At 35.9% G+C, this 24,119-nt stretch overlaps 1 pseudogene; it reads left to right on the top strand.

Annotated features, from left to right (window-relative positions):
• The first annotated feature begins 3,201 nt into the window (after positions 1 to 3,201).
• Positions 3,202 to 18,384, top strand: LOC125200468 (annotated as a pseudogene).
• The last annotated feature ends 5,735 nt before the right edge of the window (positions 18,385 to 24,119 follow it).

Below are 24,119 nucleotides of genomic sequence, written 5' to 3'. Positions count from 1 at the left end.
GTGTATCTATAAAAAACAAGAAAAATATAGGGAAAAAGATCGCTTTTCAATATGAACAAGGGCATGAAAGAGAGGGATATATTTCATATTCAATCATTTTAAAGGACCTCAATTAATTCCAAATGCCCCCCGCAATATCAATTTTTGGGGAAATGAAATGCAGAGGGTCAAAAAAGGGAAAATTTTTCTTCATTTCTGGGGGTGTATTCCGATGCAGATACAACTACCAACCATTTTAAGAATTAATTTATGCACTCAATAGTGCAGGCCCAGACTTATATCTAGGGGTGCACACAAATTAGCTGGGAAACCCGAACACCATAATTCAATTGAATTGAAGCCATTTTGGCTTTTCTAGGGGCCTGAACGACTCCTTATACTACTAGCTATCGAGCTAGCATATAGCCGGTGCATATGAGCTGATCACACACAATCAACTCTCCACTAACTAACTACCTACAACTAACTGCCATCTCACAAGCTTTCTTCTATCTCTTCTTATTTCTCAGACTCACTTCACTTTGCACTTCTTATTCCACCTAGCTAATTCATGCTCACTTCAATAGTATCCCTTTGAAATCGAAGGAGAGAATATTAGAGATGTTTTAGGCACTACAAAAAAAGGCTATTTACCGAGCACGTTACAAGCACGTTAAATGTGCTCGGAAATAGCCAGCACCTTCAACTATGTTCGGCAGCATGCCGAGCACAATTGAAGGAGCTCGACAATATAAGAAACGGGAGTGTTAAATCCGAGCAATTACGGAGCAGGTCACCGTGCTTGGCCTTGCAATCAATCAACAATGGCAAGCACCATATATGTGCTCAGAGAACGGCGAGGGCAAAAGATGTGCTCGGGATATATTAAAATAAAGACTTATGAAATTATTCATTGAATATATACATTTTCCACTTATTTAACTACAACAAGAATTTAAAACATGTCGATATTACATATCAATATTATGAAGCAATATAATATCTCGTAAAATTTGCATTCCTTCACCATAAATGTGTATGAAAATATTAAAATTAATTTAAACCAATAATAGCAATATTTATTAAGCACCGGCAAGCACAAAATATGTGCTCGGAAAATACCGAGTACCATACACGTGCTTGGAAAATATACAAAAAAAAAATTAATAATTATTCAACAACAAGATGAATTTAAAACATTATAAATATTACATATCAATATTTTGAAGTAATACAATATCTCGGAAAATTTGCATATAGATCCTTCACCATAAATGTGTATGAAAATATTAAAATTTATTGTATACATATAATATATTATATTTTTAAGAAATGCCGAGCACCGCATATGTGCTTGGAAAATGTCGAGCACCGACATGTGCTCGGAAAATGCGAGTACTATATACGTGCTCGAAAATATAAAAAAATAATTAAAATTATTCAACAACAAGATGAATTTAAAATATTATAAATATTACATATCAATGTCTTGAATTAATACAAGATAAATTTAAAACATTATAAACATTATAAATTAATTTTAAATATTTTGCTAGTATTATATTTTTAAGAAATGCCGAGCACCGCATATTTTTTAAAAATATAATAAATAATATTCAACAACAATAACGGTTTAAAACATGTCAATATTTTTTATTAGTGCATAGGAAAAATTTGCATATATAAAAATTTGCGAATAATGCACCATAAATATTAAAATTTATTTTTGAACATAAAATATTCACAATAGTGCCATGTGAATTGTTGGTAAATATTTTTCAAACGCGAGCACTCGTATCGTGCTTGGGAATTGGGATATTCCGACCACCACAAATGTGCCGAAATAAAAAAACTTGTTTAATTTTTCAATTTATGCCATGTGAATTGTTGGTATATATTTTTCAAAAGGCCGAGCACCACAAAAATATTAAATATACTATTATTTGTTAATAGCGAGCACCAACTAGGTGCTCGAAATATCTGCAATTTCATTTTTTATCTATTTAGGCAAAGCACCGATACTATGCTCTGGAATTAAAAAAAAAAAAAATTAAAAATTTTTGTGATAGAATTATCATCGATACATTTCATTTTATTTTAAAATTATCTACTCCCTATATTATAAGTGGCGAGCACTTTTAAATGCGGTAGAATATACCAAGCACTTTTAAATGTGCTCGGCAAATTCCGCAACATAAATGTGCTCGGTGGCCATTATGGCATTATGGCTTGGAGACATTATGTCTCTAAAACATTTTCCGCCATAAAATTATCTTCGATACATTTCATTTTACTTTTAAAGATGTCAAACATTTTCCGCCATAAAATTATCTGCGATACATTTCATTTTACTTTTAAAGATGTCAACGAGCACCGTAAGCGTGCTCGGGATTCCAAAATTATAAATGGAAGTTACTATATCAGTTAGAACAAAATGATTTCCGCGCTGAAAATTTCACTTTCACCGCCTCTATAGAAAAACCCTAAACCTCACTTCTTTCGATTCTTCATCCCACTCCGTTGTTAAATAGTTATCGGCGGCAAGATTCGACCGTTCGGGTGGCGTTTAAGCATTTGGAGAAGATCGTCGAGCCGAGATCGGTGAGGAGGTTATGTAATTGTTGTTTTTTATTTGTCAAAATTTGATTGAAATCGGTGAGGTATCATCGATTTCTATTGTATTATCTAATTCGATTGAGGTTTGGATTGTTGACTGGTGCTTGATTGATAAGCTTTTAAATACTCGAATTTTCGTGCTTTAGGGGAGTCGATTAAGGTTTGGATTTTCGTGTGTAACTGGAATTGGATATTCTGTAGATCAAAATGGAGGATTATGATGACTATGCGTTAATGATTCCATTAATCATATATACTAGTTTGTAGAAGGTTATTTTTGATCGTTGAATATGGAAAAGTGTGTTTTTTGATTAGGAGTCGATAAAATAAAATTATATGCTGCATTTTACATAGAGTGGCATATAAGTTATTGAGTATCATATTCTACGTAAGATGATTTTGAGCATGTTTTGGTTAAAACTAATTGAGGTTTTGGAAGATAAAAACTACGGTTCATGATTGGTAATATGTTTTTCTACATAAAGTTTCTAGTGCTTCAAATGCTAAATTTGTGGATTGCATGTGTTTCCTCGTTACATAGTAACATCTTGTTTCAATATTTTATACGGGGCAACATATATCTCTTGCTCAGCGATCCAGCAGGTGATGGACACGTTTCAGCAGTTCATTATCACCATGGAGGAGGTTGCAGCAAAAAATCTGATTTCCAACTCCATATTCTACATTTTGATTGGGAGCAACGACTACATACACTATTATCTCCTAAATGAATCCAAAGTGCAATCCTTGTACCTGCCTTGGAGCTTCAACCAGTTCCTAGCTCGAGATTCAGGTAAGGAATCTTCATCGCCCTTTCAGCTTCTACATTCACTTATTATTGAGATAGACTCGTCTCGGTAACTGTAAGGACTATCTGCCATTGCTTCTTACACTTCACTTCTTTTTTAATCGTTTTTTTCCCTTTTTATTGTGATCTTTGTTATGTTTGATTGAGTGTTGTTACTTAGGTGATTAAGGGGAAAATCGAATTTGTTATCAAAGATTGTTGCTATACTTGTATTGCAGAATCTGCACTTGCAAATGTGAGAAATGTGGTTGTAATGGGACTAGCTCCTGGGATGTGCCCCTATTACTTATGGCTGTGAGAGTGAGAATGGAGAGTGTGTAGAGATGATAAAAGACATGATAGTGGAGATGGTATCACACTAATTCAAACTTAGTTTATCTGCTATTTTGATTGATGAAATCTGGATATTGTGTAAATTGCTCACCTTACCAACAATGGCCTTCCCTCCTCCATACGTAAGCGAGATGCCGTTAACTATGAGGCCCTTTGCTACATCCCGAGATTGAAGAGTTCTGAAAGAAACTGGTTGAGCACCTCGGGCGAAGACGGTTACATTGCTCTTCACTTGAGGTAATTAAAGTATCCTACTAGTATTACTTTTACCTTGGCAGGTTAAAGAAGATTAATTGTTGACCTAGTTTGATTTCGTTTGGATCAGTACGAGAAAGACATGCTTGCGTTCACCAGGTGCAACCACAATCTTAGCTCCTCGGAAGCAGAGGAGCTTCACGAGATGAGGTACAACGTGAAGCATTGGAAGGAGAAGGAGATCGACAACAAAGAGAGACGGTTGGGGGAGGTGCCCCATGTCTCCGAGAGATGCAGCCCTTTTTTGCACAAGGCGATGGGGTATCCTTCTTCAACGAAAATCTACATCGTTGCAGGAGAAATATACGGAAACAACAGCATGGACGTGCTTACGCGAGGGGTATCCAAATGTGTTCTCTTATTCAACCCGGGGACAAAGCAAGAACTTCCACCCTCCAAGCCTTTTTAATGGAAAAATGTGTAGTTTAGTGTAATTTTGTAAGACAATCTTATCTTTTATATATTTTTGTTAAACAATCTTATTTTTTTAATGTTATTTGCTTTGTTTTTATTTTTTATTATTTTTTAAATTTTTTTTAAATAATTAAAATTGTAGAATATATATATTAAAAAATTCCAGACAACATATTTCCCCGAGCACAGGATGTGCTCGCCATTATGTCAAGCCCCGGGTCGCTACACCCCAAACCTCATCCCCCCAAAAATACCGAGCACCCACAGTGCTTGTGCATTCCGAGCACATATATGTGCTCGCCAACCTGCTCGGAGTGAGGTGCTCACATCCAAACCCCACTGAAATTGCCGAGACATGGAGGGTCTCGCCCGCCGAGCATTTTGAAGTGCTCGCCCCCGGGGTTATTTGACCGTTCGCCGAGCACCAAGAAGCGTCGATAAAAATGCCGACGAAGGGAATACCGAGCACCAAAAGTACTGTGAAGTGCTCGGTAATTGGATATGCCGAGAAAATTTTCCCCTTTATGCCGAGCACTTTGGTGCTTGGGAAATAGCTTTTTTTTTGTAGTGAGGGTGACGAAGAGTTAAGCACGTTAATAGGGAGACACCGATGCAGCACTTGGCGGATCTAGAAATTAATAATCGCGAATTGGACAAGACAAAATATAATATTTAAATAATTATTTTAAGAAATACATACTAATACTAATTTTAATAGCATTATCCTATTGTATGCGATAATTGGTTTCTAACAGTATAATTTGAAACAACTAAAATTCTTAAATTATCATATATTCAATTATTGTGGTTCTTGTTCACTAGCACTAGAAAATTCAATTGCAACTATCGATTGACCTACAAAATAAAAAAATAACATGATCATTGATCAAATACTGTTGAAAATTAATACTACTAATTAGAATAAACTCATTTCAAAACACACTGAAACATAAAACTAATAGCAACAAAAAATTAAATTTTAATACTGAAGTACTATTAAACTAAAGCATGAAACAATTAACAACAATAAATATTGTAGATTGATGAAACTGGTAAGAGTTAAAAAATTTGAAATATAATTGATGTATAGTTCGTAAAAGTATATAACTGAATTTTTAAATTTAGGATAGATTTAATTAAATTTAAAAAATTGATATATTTTTATTATTAATCTTTTATGACATACTATAACGCTTTTTAATCTGGTTATAAGGTAGAAAAACAATGAAATTTATAATTTAAAGCAAAGGTAACTATCATGTCTATTTTAAATGAGAAAAAACTGAGTTTGTAAATAAGACAAAAAAAACAATTAAAGAATAGATCAGTGCATACCCAAATTTATTGTTAAGATTTCGTTAGTTCAACTATTCCATTGAAGTCAAGAGCGTGATTAATCTATAAAAATAGAACATGGGTTCGGCTTAAGGTAAGAAGGCCCAAAACTCTAAAATCACGCAATCAGCTGTTTCTCTCTGCAAATTAAATCGACACCGGCGTCTGCCACTGGGTTGGTGTCGAGCCAATATGGTGGTCGCTCACGGCAGTAGGGAATGGGGCGATAATTGCGGAAAACACAAAAGTGAAAAAGGGACCAAATGCTAAGGATTTATGTGCATGATAAGGCTTGTTTCGGGCATCGGTTCTGGGTTGAATATCTACACTTTGGGAATTAATGTGCTATTTTGAGTTCAGGTGTGCAGGAAATCTGCCTGTCCAGAATACCATATGGAGTGACCAGGCAGACGTAAAATCGAAGGAAATGGAGTGAATTACAACATGCTGCCGAACTAATAAAGGAGAATCAAGAAAGAAGCGGCCGGAGACAAAGGAGCACATTCTAAGGGTCCTTTTTGCAAGGGCATAACAGACATTTCCAATATAGATTGGGGATCAGAGCCTCAAGCCTCCCTACATAAGGGAGGGAATAAAAGAATGAGGCAGGAGCTCTTCTTTTCTCAGCTCAAGTCTCCCAAACTCACATTTCTCTCCAATTTCTTAGTTAGTTTCTACACACTTGGAAGGGGTGGTTCTCTGGCTGTGGTGGTGTTATTTCAGTCGTTTTACCTGTGTGCCACCGCCCTGTAAGGGCGAAGAAACAATCCTAATTTCTTGCTTAGTTTTAATTTCGTGTTTTGGAACATCTGTTAACATTTTGGATATTTCGTAGTGTATTATTGTAAACTGCTGTTAACATTTGCCTTTGGATTTTGCTGGAAGTTGTTTGAACTTTAAATCATGGATGCTTTCATTTGCGTTTCACTTTATGGAGGCCGTTTACATCTTGTTGGATGCTTTTCGCAATTGGTAGTTTTAGGAAGTCGAAATCTAGTTTGTCTACGTTCCATACTGTAGATTTGAGTTTGATTGTGTTTGTTTTAGTAAATCCACGTTAGATTGAGTAGATCTGGAGTCTTTTGTCTTAAATCTGCATGGTTATGGCATGAATCTGTATTTATGAAGTTCCTTCTTGGCCAGTTAGATTAGATCTGTAGTTTAAGGCTTTAATTTTCATGTTTAAATGTTTCCCGAAATGTGCTCTATTCCGAGAATGTCTGAGTTTCTATTTATGCTTTGTTTCGAGTCAGTCACATGAAGAAGATGAAGTCATAATACAACTTTTTTTTACTTTTCAGCGCTTTTTGCAGAATTTGTTAGTTGAGGGTTTTGGTCCCCAATTTGCTTTTACCTTTTGTCTGGCTATTTCAGGAAAGTTTTAGTAGGTTTCTCTCTCGTTTAATCCAGTTGATCAGTCAGGAGTGCTAGCAGTGTAGTTTCAATTTGTTAATCTAGTTGATCATTTAGATAAGTTTTTAGTTCGCTCAGTCAAGTAGGATAAAACTTAACCCACTCTTAAGGCGTGGCAGCAACCATCCCCAAAATGTCAACAACAAATGTTAAAACACCTCATCTCTGTGGTATTCTACCCTTAATTCCCTTTACTAATTTATAGTATTGTGGGTTAAGACTTTGATTGTAACGCCCCACTTTTTGAACCCTACTTTTCGAATCGTAAAATTTTTGCATTTAATGATTTTAATGTCTTGAAGTCCGTGGATTAAATGACGAGTGAAAGGATTATTTGATATTCTTGTGACCTAATTGGATTTAGGGTTTTGTCGTTGACGAGTCAACTCGTTGATTACGTGACGTGGCCGTTTGAAAGATTGATGCGGATGGATTTAATTATTTCTCGAATGAATGGTCTTAACCTTTTTACGAGTTTGAATTTCTATTGCAAATTCTACAATTTGAAATTTAAATAATTCCTTTCCTAAGGAATATTTATTGGAAATAAATGATAAAGTTCAATCTTATGAAATATAATTTGCAGGCTTTTAAATAAAATAGTTAGGGTTTGAGCCCAAATCAATTTAATTAAATCCTACACTACCTAAATTCTTTTTCTTGAGCTGCAAGACATAATTTGAAATACATCATGATCTATAAATCTTCTCCCAAATTGATTTCAATCAAATGCAGCAATTAATCCCCTTTTTAATTGAGCAATCAATGCCAAATTTTCACCCTCCCATGTCTCCCGTGCCTTCTTCGCCCCAATCTGCTATAGAAATCTTTCCATTTATTCAATCACAATCAATTGAAATCAATCACCAAAAATTACTCTCAATACACGTTATAATATTCCTCTACCCTAATTTCCACCGCCACTTACACACACAACACAATCTCTCCACTGTTGAAAACTCTCAAAAACACTCTCAATTGAGGAAGATGACGGCTAAGGCTTTCACGCGGTACAAAAGTTCTCATCCTCAACCTAGTTCCTGTTGCATCACGGTAAACTTTTCCCCAACTACGTTCCACTTTACAAAACTGCAATCAAAATTCATAAAACAACTTTCCTGTGACAGAAAACTTAGGGGCAACGGACAGAAGTAACACCAAGGAAAATCCCATCACTTTCGCATAAACCACCGAATTGCTTATCTAGCTACAAAGGTATAGCACATACCCAACACCATCCCAATCTCTTCAATTGTTTCAAACCTTGCATCTCATACAATCGATAATCAATTTCAAATCGGATAATCGAAACAAAACCGAATAAAAGTTTGAACTTGTAACGAATCACCGAGCGACGGCAGTAGTGCGGTGACGAATCGGAGCCGGGCGAGCGGTACTCACGGTGAATCGGAGAAACTTTTTGTGAGTTCCGTTTTGGGGAATAGAGAGAGTTGAGGGAGAAAGAGGGCCGACGAGTTTGGGAAAGGGAGGTGTTGATTCCTTGTTTTCATTATTTATTAACTACTCCTCGTCCACTTAAAATGAAATATTTGAGAATCGGCACAAGATTTTATATAACGTTGTTTTGTGAGTTAATGAAGAGAGTAAAGTAGAGAGATAAAAAACAGGGAAAGAGTTGTTTCCATTTTATTAAACGTGTAATTTTTAATGGGACAACCAAAAAGGAAAACGTTTTCATTTTTAATGGAATAGAAAGTATTACTTTAATATTTAGTTTTGGTTTAAAGCCTATTGAAGATGATTCACTTTTCATTTTCGTTTGTCACAATCAAGATGACCTATTACTTAAAATGGAAACACCTTTATTTCTACTTTATTCCCCCTCTCTATTTTACTCTTTCCTCTTACCATACAAAATATAACTGCATAAAATCTCGTGCGCCAAAAAGGGTCATCTTCCTTGGAACGGAGGGAGTACTATTTTGCTCTTTCCTTTCATTTTGGGTTGGTATAATTTAATTGGATTGGGTGGATTGGGAGAGTACGTTTTTATTTCTTAATGGGATGCTGTTTTATTCTTTTAGTGAGCTAATTAAAATCTCGTGGACCGAATTATTTCTTCGCAAATTTTGTTGGGGACGTGCGGGACACTTTGGGCGACTGAAATTAATCGAAATAATTAAGTTTCTAATAGGAGAAAATTCATGATCCGATTGATAAAAATAATTCAAGCCTTAATATGCATGCATCTTGTTTTATCTTGATTCCTTGTGTTGATCTATGTGTTATTTTAAAATTTCAAAGGTGATATCTCGCAAGTGATTTGTGATCACAAAGGAAAGGATATAATTTCGGATTAAGCACTCGAGGTGGGCTCTCTTTTTAAATAAGGACAATGTCCTAACTATTTTATCGATGGGAATGAAATGCAAATTGTTTATCATGCCATAATTTTTGTTTTAACGTGTGGTCTTTCAAAAGATAAAACCTCGATGGTTACCTAACAATGGCATGATAAATATAAATATTTTTGATAACTTGTTTTTGGCATGAGCCCTTGAGTGCATCAAGTACTCACTCGCAGTGTTTTCCTTATGTGCGGTTGAGCGGTGACGAGTTTTGGGGTGGTGTTGAGTCGAGCCTTAATCATCGTTGGATTTATTTTGAATATCCTAGGGCGTCGTGTCTTCATGTTGGGCTACCGCGGAAGACACGGAAAACAAACAGTCCTTAACCGATCTATTTAGGTGATTATGCATTCGATTCCAATTTCATGCAATAAACATAGATCTATAGAACACACATCAAATATTCACATACACATGCATATTCGACGTGAATTAAATGTTACCTCATAATCCGACATCGGATTGACGTTGCTTGCTGCACCTCGGACGATCCACGGTTTACGACCATGTATCTTCCATACTATTCCATTGTCCTTGATCATCCTCCGTGTGGGCGGATCTTGAATAATCAACAAATAGATTTGAAGAGATCTATGAGAACCAAGCACAAAACACGAGATGCCTCGATCTAAACCTATGAATTAGGATAGATCAAGAACAAAACAAGAACCCTAAATCTCCACGTGCTAGGCACGAAAATCGAGCCAAGAGGGAGAGAGACGCAGAATGGCGGCAGGGTTAGGGTTTAGTGTGTGTTGTGTATTGTGTGGTGTGCTAGGGTTTCCCATACTCCTCACTATGTATAATAGACTTAATGGGCTAGTAAGAGAATCCATGGAATGATTTAGGTGTTGGGCTTACCCCATTAGATAATTAACTAATTAAATCAAATGACCATGATTTAATATATTATCAATGGAATATTATTTTGTTCCACTAAAGAATAATATTGCACTCCCACCTAAATCACCAAATTACAAACAAGTGAAGAATTATAGTTTTGAGTACATATTGGCCAAAGTCTGCTTTGAGTATAAGTGGGAGAAAATGTGTGTGAATGTGTAGCACAAGGCCAATAAAGTGGTAGGTATAGTCGAAAGCATTCTTTGAATATAAGTGGGAGATTGTTGGGGTTTGTACACTAAAAGATGCTTGACGTACATGCCTTTGTAAGATCGGCTTGTGCATGTATCAAAGCCACATCCACTTGTTTACCTAATTATGAGAATAAATAATATAATATAATGATTTATTATTGAAATATGATAAACAAGTCTAAGGCTTTTTACTAAGAAGGTCAAGTAGGGAAATTCAACGAATCTCCTCATGAGTTTTCCAGTAGGGGACTTTGGCCAGATCTAGTAAGAAGAAAAACGTATTCACAACCTAGATATGCTTTGACTACCTATTGGTACCTTTATTGCTATCTACTATAAGAATATATTCCAAAAATTTTAGTATTTTATAGTCTATGGAATTAATATCAATATTGTTTATTCGAGTCATACGTCACTTTGACTTATCAATATGTGAGAGTTTGTATGTAACTCAAGTTCATGATATCTTGGGTGGTAGTAATTATATAACATGAAGGTATTGGAATATTATTTCATAGAATTTGTGTGCCCGAGTGTGGTATAATTAAATCCTAGGGTGATCCCAGTGGTGTTTGAAAAAGGAATTTATTATTGAAAACTGCGATTGGAATTTATTCCAGGAATAATAAATAAAGTTTCAAACTAGAAAACTCTTTGGAGAATTAATTTAATTCTAGTCACATAGCAGACAAAAGAATTAAATTGATGGATCAAGATAATCTTAAACGCGGGAAATATTATAAAATAAAATGGACCCAAGTTATTTGTAATTTGGTGATTTAGGTGGGAGTGCAATATTATTCTTTAGTGGAACAAAATAATATTCCATTGATAATATATTAAATCATGAGTCTTTTGATTTAATTAGTTAATTATCTAATGGGTGAGCCCGAAACACTAAATCATTCCAATGGATCCCCTGCCAGCCCATAAGTGTATTATAAATAGTGAGGATATGAGAAACCCTAGCACACCACACAATACACAACACACACTAAACCCTAACCCTAGCACGCCATTCTTGGCGTCTCTCTCTCTTCTCTTGTCTCGATTTTCGTGCCTAGCACGTGGGAGATTTAGGGTTCTTGTTTTGTTCTTGATCTATCTAATTCATAGGTTTAGATCGAGGCAATCTCGTGTTTTGTGTTTGGTTCTCATAGATCTCTTCAAATCTATTTGTTGATTATTCAAGATCTCACACGGATGGATGATCAAGGACAAGGAATAGTACGTAAGATACATGGTCGGTAAACCGAGGATCGCCGACGTACGGCAAACAACGTCAATCCGATGTCGGATTATGAAGTAACATTTAATTCACGTCGAATATGCATGTTTATGTGAATATTTGATGTGTGTTCTATATATCTATGTTTATTGCATGAAATTTGAATCGAATGCATAATCACTAAATAGATCAGTTAAGGACCTGTTTGTTTTACGTGTCTTATGCGGTAGCCCTAACCTTCATACATGGCGTCACTCTTACTCTTGAATGCCTCATTGAATTATGACTATTTTTCCCAATTATGTCTTGAACCCTTTTTCACTCTTGGATTATCAACTATGATAATTGTCGACTTTGGTTTTAAAACCTAAGCATTTACTACGATCTCCCTCGTTATTGAATGTTTCTCTCTCCAGTCCCGCTTTAGCATCCCATTGACTTTTCTACGCTCTTTTTGTAAAAATGATAAAAAATAGTTAAAGATGAGAAATGGTAAATTAAGAGAGAATAATATAGAGAAAGTCTTATCTACATTATTGTCTCTCTTGCTTTACCATTTCTCCACTTTAACTATTTTTTACTACCGTCTGAAAATTTGATACGGTTTACTATTTTAGTAGTCCCTGAAAATTTGATACACTTCACTTTTACCATTTTTGGTAGTGGACCCCATATTCCACTAACTCATTCCTACTCACATTTTATTATAAAACTAATACTTTAAAAGTAGGACCCACATCCCTCAACTTTTTCAACTCACTTTCCATTACATTTCTTAAAACCCGTGTCGGGTCAAAGTGTAGCAAATTTTGGGGACGGAGGTAGTATCATTTTTACAAAAAGAGGACGAGAAAAGTCAATGGGATCAAAGCATGGAAGAGTAATTATCTTTGTCAAACTCTTTATTGAAATCCTAGAAAATTATCCTTTCTTTAAAGTCCCATTAGTCGCGACCACCCCGCATTTATTAACACTAAAAGGGCGGTCGTGACATTGATGGTGTCTCGTTCTCGGTTTGCACCCGACGAGACATAGACAACATTAAGTCGTCTTGATCGGTTAGACTTCCACCGCTTGATCGATCGTGATTTCCTTGAAAGTCGAGTTGAAGCGAGTCGTTTGGTTCAATTAGTCGACCTCTCTTGATCGATCTGCGAAACTTTCACTCAATTACATCCCATGCATTACGAACTATGAACGATTCGATCACTTTCAAATTGAGCCGTTGCTTGGAGATGATAGCGTTTTTGCATACATTCGTTTCACGATATTTTGGTGTATATATTGTTAATAGTTTCCTTTTCTTTTGTTTTCTCGGTTACGAGAAAAGCTCGGACTTCGAGCATTGGAGACCAACGATCTTTCCACGATTAGCTATGCCAAATTGGTTGAAGTAAGAAGTAATAAAACCCGCCACCACCCCTCTGGACCTTTGAATGCCACCTTGTTGGTTTAGGGCTGAACAACGACGAGGTAGAAGCGCATTGAGGACGGATGGCGTATCGCGTGTTATTGTTAAGAATTTTAGTGTAAATTAAACTTTTCATTATTTTTTGGGTTCCTTAGTTTAAAGATGTCGAGTCCGACTGGCCAGAGGAAGGAGGGGTAAATCCGAGGGACCACTCATCCAAATTCAACTCTGGCTTACTTGTTGACTTGGATGCGAGCGGTGAGGAAGATCTTGGAACAACCATCAAGGGTCAATCGGGATCAATATCCTCATTTAATGTGGTTGATTGTTCGACTAAACAACGGAAACTTAATGAAATTTACAACTTCTCAATTTTTTTTCCTTCTAATTTTCTGAAAGTCATGGGCAAAGAGCCAAAGACCATTCTAATACCCCGTTCGCCAGGCATAAATTAAACCAACAATTTGCCATGGAAAATGAAACTTCTATAAATATAGATATGTCCATGGATAAAAAAAAAACCATTTCAACATCAAAACAACAAAATCAGAGCAAACATATAATATAAATAATAGTAGTAGTAATTTTTCTTACAATTATCTTTCAGATTAAAATATTTTGTAAAACATTGAAAATAAGCAAAAAATCTAATATTTACTTATTTTAAATTTTACTAATGCTTTATGATAAGTTTTAAAAACTATCCCTTCCCCCATTTAAGATAGATTTTCAATTATGGAAATAATTTCTTTATTAAAATATTTAATTTTTTTTTTTCTTTATTTTTAAAACTTTTAAAAAAACTTTAAAATTTGGGAAATTACCCAATCGGGGAAAGGGGAAACTATTTTAAATATTTTTCAATGACTATCTTTAAATGTTGGACACATCTAGTATTCCATCAATAAAAAAGGCCAAAAAAAAAAAGGAGTTGAACAAGTGAGTAATATTTAAATGAAGGAAATATTATAAGAGCATGTCAACAATTCCGAAACTGAATATCAATATCTTAATAATCAACGTTGATATTTTGTTGAAAGATATTCTCCAAAAAGCATATACCATTGCTGGTCAAGTCAAGTAAGAAAGAGCAAAATATATCCAAAGGCAAAATTTCGGGAAAATGAAGGCAACGGTTTTTAAATTCAAATAAAACAAGAAAAAAAAATGTGCATCATTTTTGGAAGCTTTTTCCCCAGATATTTCTATCATGAATCTGCAAATGTAAGGTTCTCCTTCACTCATCAAACCTTATCCCCCCCAAATAATTTCTTCTTTTTTTCCATCTTCAAACAAAAAAAAAAACATTTAAGAGCCCCAAAAAGATATTTCCATGGCCCACAGCTTCCAACCTTTCCTCCAAACCGAAACTCTTCCCATCATATCTAAGTTCGAAAACAAAATTTAAACCCAAACACCCCTTCATCGCATTACCAACGTTTCATTCTTCAAACAAAACCGACTTCGAGGCGAGTACAACTCCCCCACTGCGGGGTACAGTGAAGTGGTGGTGGATGAAGAGATCGACAAGATTAGGCGACTGCAGAAAGGATCCGATGTGCGTGGAGTGGCGGTGGAAGGCGGGAAGGGGGGGCCGGTGAACCTGACGCCGCCAGCCGTGGAGGCGATGCGGGGAGCTTTGGGGAGTGGGAGGGAAGAGTTGGGGAGGGAGAAGGAGAAAAGGTTAGGGTGTCGGGGGAAGGATCGAGGGTTTCGGGGGGTTCTGAGCGTGGCGGTTTTTTCAGGGCTGGGGCCGGGGGGTGTGTGGGTTTCGACATGGGATCGCCACCACGCCGGCTTGCTTCAGGCACAGTCGCCTCCCCTTTTGTTTGATGCTTCAAAAGGTAGGGTAAAAAATATGAATATAACTACCCATTGATAGAAATAAGCTGAATTTCTTCTTTTTTTTTCCCTAAAAATAGTTTATATCTAGTTATGAAAACTTTTTTTCCTTCCTTTTACATTATTATTATTCATAGCCATCCACTACATTGTTTCAATTCAACTGCTTTTACTCATTTTCTCTTACTTTATTAATTACGTAATAAATATGTATAATCCGAATTACCATTTTTGGGGGCAAATAGTATTTATTATTAAAACTTAAATGAAGAGGGTATGAATATATTGGGCCATGATAGTCTCTTGTAATTTTGTTTGTATGTTTTCTTTTTTTTTTTTTTTTTTTGGGGGTGGGGTGAGGGGGGGCATGTTCTTTAGTAAATTGGCAACATAGATTACTTTCATAGTATTTTGTTCTTAAAGTTCCACAAATTTTTAGGGAGAACTTTCCCATTTCATTAAATGATCGATATCGAAATTAGTAAATGTTTGAATAAATGTTTAGTCTGTACCATATCCAAATGTTTCCTTCATAAAAAAAATTGATAATAAAGTGGAGTAGGATTTTGAGTAATTGGATGCAAAAATGTGTGTGTTGGAACAGATGACAGCGTCGCATTTGCCGACACTAGAAATGGGTTAAAGTTCTTTACAAAAAAAGGAGGGCTGACGTCATCGGGGGTGGAGGAGATATGCGAGAAAGCTGGCCGGAAATATGCGAATCGGCTGGCCAAAGTGTCGACGGTGCTTAAGGTTCGACCGAAGACGGTGGATTTGATGAGCGCCTACTCTAATCATCTCAGAGATATCATCAAGCAAAGAGTCAATCATCCTTCCCATTATGATTCCCTCTTCAAGGATTTCAGGTTCTCTCATTGCCTTTCTCCTTCACTAAAACCACAATATTTTTTTCTAGCTATTCATTAAATTAATACTCCCTCGTTTTGTTAATTGAGTCATTTTTCTATTTTAAGAAATTCTAAGATAATTAACTCATTTCTATTTTTGACAAAAAATAACTCTCTCTCTTCTTTATTCTATCTTCATATTTCTTACTTTATTTACCATCAAAGGGAGTGCTAACTGGAACCTCTTTAAAATTATTACTCCATCTCTCCCATTAATGTTCCATATTTTCTTATTTGGATTGTCTCCAATAAATGCACATTTTACTTTTTCTACTTTTAAAGAATGGACAACACATTCCACTAACCCATTCGAGTTCACATTATTATAAAACTATTACTATATCAAAGTGGGAGTACATTCGACTAAATTTTTCAACTCACTTTTTTTCACAAAGTCAAACAATTTCTTAAAACCCCCAGGTCAAACATGAGACATTTAATGGGAGCGGAAGGAGTAGTAAGTTAATATTTCTGAATTAATAAAATTTCACTAATGCATTAGTCCAAAATACTTTTTGCATGGGATTAAAGCATGCATCTCAACTGGCTGTGGCAGATAATCGTAAACGCCGGAAACGGCTCCGGCGGGTTCTTCACATGGGACGTGCTGGACAAGCGGGGCGCCGACACGTTGGGATCCCCCCCCTCGCCCCGGGACGGATTTTCCCCCAAACCACACCCCCAAACCCCGGAGGACAAGCCCCATGGCCCTCACACGCGCCGCCGTCCTCCAAACCAACGCGATCGGGGATGTCCCGACCGACGTTGACCCAGCGGCGTCGTCGACAAGGACGCAACCCCATCAACGGCGATAAGCTCATCGCCCTCATGCCCGCCATCGTCCTCAAGGGCCCCCCGGCACCACCGTCGCCCCGGCGCCCGCCCCACGGCCCTCACTTCATCACCGACAGAGGCGCCCCACGCCTGTACGGCCCTCCCGGAACGTCATCGAAAGGCGCTAGCTCAATCGAGGGATTAGCGCATTTGATGATGGAGACTTCCGGGCACGGCGCCTTGAAGGGAACTACTTTCTTGATGATGGTACTTACTTTCAAAAAAAAAACTTATTTTTTAAAGGACGCAATTATTTACTTTGGGAAAAAGAAAGCGTTCCTAAATTAAGGAAAAATTTAAATTTAATCTTTTGTTTTTTATCCCTTTCCCAATTGTGCCCTTTTAAATTTTTAGTTATGACACCAACAATAAGAACACTTTTTGAAGTTTTGGGAAATTTTTAGAAACATAAATTATCGCCCTTTAATTGTTTTAAAAAGAGTTTCCTTAACAATCTTTTTTGTTGTGTGTTTTAGCCCTTTTCTTTCCATATTGACAAAATGGTGACCCTAACACTTTTTAAATGAGTGATAACCCTTCCCCTTATAAGGCATTTTGGGGGTGAGTATTTTCTAATAGGTGAGATTTATTTCAATTCGGAGCGTATATGGTGGTGAAGAAAAAATTGAGATGGTGAGGGGTGAAGCTTCAAGGGTCGGAGGAAGGAATTGGGGGGTTTGATCAAAGATCTTGGGGGCCTTTGGAGTCGGTGGAGTTGAGGGTGGATGTGTTGTCGGAGCCTAGGTTTTAAAAGGGCCAAAAAGGGGGGAGATCATCGAGGGGGTTCGGAACTACATCGGGAAGTAAGGATGTCAATAAATCAGTCCATTAGTTCCTAGTTTTTAATGAAAATTTTATATATAATTATTGATCAGGAAGGAAGATTGGAAGGTTGGGGGTTGGTTCATTTGGGGATTGTTGGGGAAGTGATGGGTGTCTAGTAGACTCCAATGAAGCTGCATTCTATTGATGCCCATATGTACAGGTATAATTATATGTTACCTTTTTTGGGCTATAATATTATATGAGGACGTATTGGGTTTAAATTATTCATGTTTGTGAATGTGATTTAGGGAAAGTGTGTTCAAGTGATGAGGGGGGAAAATGGGTGGATACATTTGCGACAGAGTATTCATAACCCCAAATATAGCTGTTAATCTACAATCCACTATTCGAGGAGGGTGTAAATCCATGATAACAACTCTTAGGGACAAGTATGCATTCTTACTTTTTTTTTTAAATATTTTTAGAAAATATTACTAGTACTACATTGAATCGGGTTTAATTTTTCTCAGGTTTCTTGTAGCCAGTGGCTTGGATAAATTTCTTGATATTTCACAGATAGACAAGTTTGCCGACAAAGGGGAATTGCACTTAAATTTCAAAATATTTGAATATGCATATACAAAGAGAATCTTGTATATATTTGTGTGAATATTGATCCAAAAGACTTAAAGATACTCACAATTTGAAGAGGAATAGAGGAGAGCAATTTGTGAATGATTTGAGATTTCTTCAATCTCAGTCATTAACGGTCGATTGATTTCCCTCGACAAATTTAAAGTTCGCTGCGATCTGCTCTGCTTTCATGACACGGGGTTGCTTTGAGGTTGTAGTTTCTCTTTCTTTTATTTGTAAGCCGAATTTTCACAGTGGGGAAAGAGATGATGCAGTTAGAATATTGTTGGCCTTTCTACGTTGAGACTAGGGTATCATTAACGCAGCCCCGGCTGGTTGCATCACGACTCACGAGCCATTTCTTCATTTTTAATTTATTTAAAATTCGATTTTTTATACTACCTCTATCCCATCTATGTTGCGAAGAAAAGCTGAGATGAAATCAATTAAAGTTCATTCTAGGATATTGATTTCAGAGTAATTACCGGTATTAGTTTTAGAAATATCGTAAAATTGAGGAAGAAAAATAATGAAAATAAATGTAAGAAATTAACTAATAATGTAATATTGTGTGAAGAATAAAAAAACATACTTCATTAGAGAGAAAAATTAATCACAAATGGAACTAGTGGAAAGATTATAATCTAAAAATAGTAATTTCTTTAATCACCTAATTTTTAATAGCTCAATTTTGTCTTCTATTTTTTCTTTAAAAAAAAAAATTACTGTACACTACGCTACTAATAATATATGAATCTTACTGTCCACTGATAATTAATGCAACTATTTTTTTTTTTTTCACTATCTTTTTTAATTTTATTAATTTCATATTAAAATTTATATCTATCTTTAAAATTTTTTTTTTAAGGGGACAAATGGTTCTATCGGTGCTATTGATTATGAAAGAAAGGCAAGAAAATAAGATGATTTGTTTTCCTGAAGGCAATATCTTGTTATTTGTTCTACAACCACTCAAAAGGAATATGTGAGCTTTCCATAATTTCATTTTTCCTAAGAATCCACTCAATTGGAATATTTGAGCTTTACCTATTTGGAACTTTATCTCTTTTTCCCAAATGTATGCTTTTAAAAAATATATGCTTCCATTTTTTTAGATACCTCGTTTGGTCTATAAAAATTGTCAAAAAAGACGGTGTTAAATAAAGATGTATGTATAATGATAGGAATGTACCCCGTAGAATGATTGCGTTGAAATTCGTGTATCTACCCCCCAGATAAGTCAAGGGGCATGCATATTTGAGGCATTTCAAAGGGTTAACTAATTTCTTAAATGGTCACTAAACTATTGCATTTGTATCAAATTGGTTATTTAAATTTAATTTGTTTGAAAATGAGTACACAGAAACAAAAAAAATTAAGCCAGTATCTCATAGCTAAAAGAACTATCGTTGTAGAAGACACTAAAGACAAAACAACCATTTATAAGGAACATGCAATAAAGAAGTCGACATTTAAAATGTCTTTTTACTAATTCCAAAAAGTGCATATACAATACTATAAAGTTATGGGATGGATCAATCATTATAAAAATGATGATCTTAATTAGGAAAGATGATGGGATGATTCTCAATTTGTTTGGTCATAGCAAGGCCTATGGATGATGTCGGGGCAGATGTTGGAGAAATGGTTGGGAGATAAAAATAGTTGGAAAACATCTCCTTTCCACCTTATGCTTATTTGAGACACTAGCTTCCCCATTTTCTTCTTCACACCAAACACTAGTCTCACTTCTTGCAAACAATCTTATAGAATCGGTGCACCCAAAAAGAAAAGAATATGGGAGAATGCTTTATCTCAGTATCAAAGAGAATCCTTTTTTAGGGCTTGTCGGCACGTGACGTGAAGATATGGATAGATAAAAGGGCCCCCATTCCACCAACCCAAATTTCCCCTAAATTCTTTTAAAAACTAATATATACAAGGGGCCCCCTTTTTCATAATTTTCCCCACTCCTTTTTTCATTTTTTAAAAACCCAAGATAAGAAATGGACTCCTTTTTTGGGACGGAGGGAGTCTTCCATTTATGAAAAAAGGAAATGAAATCTTATGGGCTTCGGTATGATGAAAGGGAATGGAGATGGGAAGGGAAATGAAGGGAGAATAAAATGAAATTCCATTCCATTCTTGTGCTTGTTTGGAAAGTGAGTTAGGAGAAAAAAAATAAAGGTTAAAATTCGGGTTTCAAAATGGAGTTATCTTTACTCTACTTTTGGGGTATTTTTTTTTTAGTCACTTTTAGAAATATTTACCCCCAAAACCACATTCAACAAAGATAAAGATCTTTTGACTTTTTACTTTGGGGTAAAACTTTGATGACATGATTTGAGTGATTATAAAATTACCCATATATACTTTGAGAGTGAGAGAAATTCCCATTTTTGGAAGTTTGCCACATGTGAGGGCTTGAATTAAATGTTCACGAGTTAGTAATAAAAGTGCACTAATAAGCGTTTGATTTGATTGCGTTGATCATTTTTTAAACTTTTCCATTTTTTGAGGCAATTTACATCTATTTTTTTGGATTGTGCTTTATTTTTTGTCTTTATTTTTTTGTTGAGGACAAACAAAAATGTAAGTTTGGAGGAGTTGATAGTGGGATTTTTTTTTTTAAGGCCATTATTTGGCCCTTTTTTTTTAACAAAGTCCTCACACGTCCATTATTTGCTTTTTTGTTTTTTTGGATTTTACGTTTTTGAAAAGGGCAAATTTAGCCAAAAAGGGACCCAAAAACGCAAAGTCGGAAATGAAGGGCCGGGGCCGCTTTGGACGGGACCCCCGGCGCCGGCGAGGATCAGCACGGTTCCCAAAATGCGTAAGGGGTCTATGGGGGGCCCCGAAAGTCGGGGCCGCCGCGAGGAAATTTTTCCGACCAAACGCGGCCGCCAAAAAGGTGGGGCCCGAAAGGCGGCGAACCCAGAACCCCTGTTCCCCCTTTTTACTATTTTTTGGAGTTTTTTTCCCTACAACAAGGTTTGGGTTTTCCCCTTTTAAAAGCCCTCGCTTCAAAAAAAAGAGAACCCCCGAAAATATTTAAAGGATCAAGACCTAGAGTTTTTAAAATTGTATGGGGTTGGGAAAAGGGATTTCAAGAACATCGAAAAAAGGGTTCAACCTATTTTATTTCTTTTTTTATGTTCAAATTGTCTTCCCTTCAATCATGTTTTTATTTTAATTTATGTAATAAACTATAGGATTTAGGGGGTGTTAGAACGACTTTGGGTTTTACAAATTTTTTATTTAATATCCGTTTTGTTTTTTCTTTTTTTTCCCTGTATTTCTTTTTTGCATCTTAGTGAAAAACTGAGATTTAATACAACTGTTCATAACCCTGAGAAATTCTAGCGAGTTAGATCCCTTAGTAGACACTACCTTAGCCCAAAACGGCACCGGGAAAAAGGAGGACTTTTAAGGGTGTTAGAGCTTTTTTATTTTGTTAGGGTTGACAACCCTAATGTTGAACAACGTTTGTTTATGAACATAACATGTCGCCTTTCAAAGAAAAAATTTTCTAAAAGAGTTGGAATTTTTTTAAATAACGAACACACATCCCCCCGATTCCCTTATCTCTATTTTTTCCTTGTTTTATTTGTTTTTTGTTGGGCCCGATTCCACCCATCCATCATAGGGGCTCAAACCCCAAAATCCCCCCATAGTGGGAAAAAATCAACACATGGAAGGAGGGGGCCCAAGAAAATTAAAAAACAATTTCCTCAACGGGGTGTAATTTCAATAATTATAATGGAAACCGATCATCCCCTTTTTCTTATTTAACAATAATTACCAACCTCCCAGGGTTTAATTTAGCAGGGGATGTCCAAATTCTCTAAGGATAGAAAACCTAAAAACCACCGGGGGGGTTAAAAAACGGGGAAAAAAAGGGGGGAAAAAAACACAACAACACCATTTTCAAAAAAATGGAAATGTTCAATAAAACGAATTATTTCCAAATAAAAATCAAAAAGATATTATCTCCACTTATACATGAACTCAAAAGAAATAACATTCCGGAAGCATTCAAGAGAAGAATCATATTAGTATGAAAACATAATATTTAAATATTTAAAAAAAAAAGACAAATCTTCCCCAAATTAACCAACACCCCCGTCCCCCCTTAAACCTGCCTTTTTTAAAAGAAATCGGGTGATCCTTGATCCCACTCGTGGACTCATCCCGAAAATATTTTATAAAAAGTATTTATCATCCACCTGAGTGCCATCGGGGTTTAACTTTTAAAAAAAAAAACATCCCCGAGAAAACTAAAATCATTTCCATTGTAAAATTGGGTGATTTTGTCATTTTCCCATTGATGTCTACCATATCGATCCATTAAAAGACAAGGAATGTGGGAAATTAAAAAGGGTATTAAAACCGCCCCCAAAGGCGGCCCCCGATCCTCTTTGGTGTACACTGGGCCCGAGGGGAATTACCCCCTTTAGTCCCCAATTCGATTACCCAAAGATGGAAAACCCAAAAGGTTCCATAGAAAAAAACAAAACACGACATGACAAATATTCATATCATTTTCACATAAAAATATTTAGGAATTGCCATTATTTAAAAAAAGAAAGCCCCCTCGTTATTTTAAATCCCCCTTTCGCTTTGTTTTTCCTCAAATAGCATCCCAAAAATCCCCCTTTTTTAAAAAAACATAATATGCAAAAATTAGACTTTGCAAAAAAACTTATTTTAAAAAATGCATGCACCCCATGTGTGTGCCCCGAATTATCCTTCATTCTTTTATCAAAAAAAATGACCCCCGGGATTAAACAAAAAAAATTAAACATTTTTTATTTTTTTAATAAGCACTAAAAAAAGGGTTTAACAAGAGTTTCCATTACAAACTGCCCCTTTTAGCCCAAATTTTAAGAAAAACTAGTCATCTAGCCAAGTAATATTATTTAAACCCAAAGAAAAAAAGGGAAAACCAAAATATACTCCCCCACTAAAAGCCCAACCCCTTTCCCCAAACCCGTATATGTACACCGGAGGGAGTAAATAATACTCCTTTTATACCCCCATCACCACAGTCTTCTTCATCAACCCAAAAAAACCCCTCTCCCTATCCAAATTCTCGCTCCCCCGCCCCTTCCCAATTCACCGGGCCCCCCGGCACCGGGGCCCCCCGTCGTCGCCGGGGTCACGTTTTTCAGTTATGTTTTCCCCTTTTCCCCCTTTTTTTTAAGTTTTCTTTAATTGTTTTGAGTATTACATTTTTGGTTGGGAAAAAAGGGCCCAAACTTAAGGTTGAGTCTTTGAACAAGAATGAAATCATTTTTAAAAGTTTCAAAATTCGGGGTTTGAACTCCGGGGGAAAAAAATGCAACTACAATGTGGTGGATCTCAGAGATTTAGAGGGTATACCTTTTTAAGAAAAAAAATAAATTGAGATTTTTTGGGGGAGAATTTGGGTTCACGGTGTTGGTATTTCCTTTTCCCTCTCAACCGTGACAAGAAAAATATGGTGCCATGGTTTTTATCCCCTGATTTTTTTACCTTGAATTGAAGTGGAAGATTTTTCCTTTTTTGGAAAGGGCCCTTGGGAAATTGGTGAAACGGCGGGTGATTATTGAATTGTGGGAACAATTTTATGGGTTAAAAAAATACTTTTTGGGTTTGGGGATTTTTAAGGGAGTGGAGATAGGGGAAAAAATTTAGGTGATGGGGTTAGGGGAATTATGTTTGACCAAGTAGTTATTTTCAAATTTGAATTAACTAATTGATTTTTTTTTGGGGTTCCCAAAGAAATGACTTCAAATAAAATCAAGGGAAAAAGCAAACAAAATTATTCCTTAAAACCCACATGTAGATTTATTTTCCATCGTTGGTATTCTATGTCTCGTTTTTGGTTTTCTTCGAAC

This window comes from Salvia hispanica, unplaced genomic scaffold, assembly GCF_023119035.1.
Source record: "Salvia hispanica cultivar TCC Black 2014 unplaced genomic scaffold, UniMelb_Shisp_WGS_1.0 HiC_scaffold_985, whole genome shotgun sequence".
Classification (NCBI taxonomy): Eukaryota; Viridiplantae; Streptophyta; class Magnoliopsida; order Lamiales; family Lamiaceae; genus Salvia; species Salvia hispanica.
Note: the sequence above shows the minus strand (reverse complement) of the source record. Positions and strands in the feature narration are given on the sequence as shown.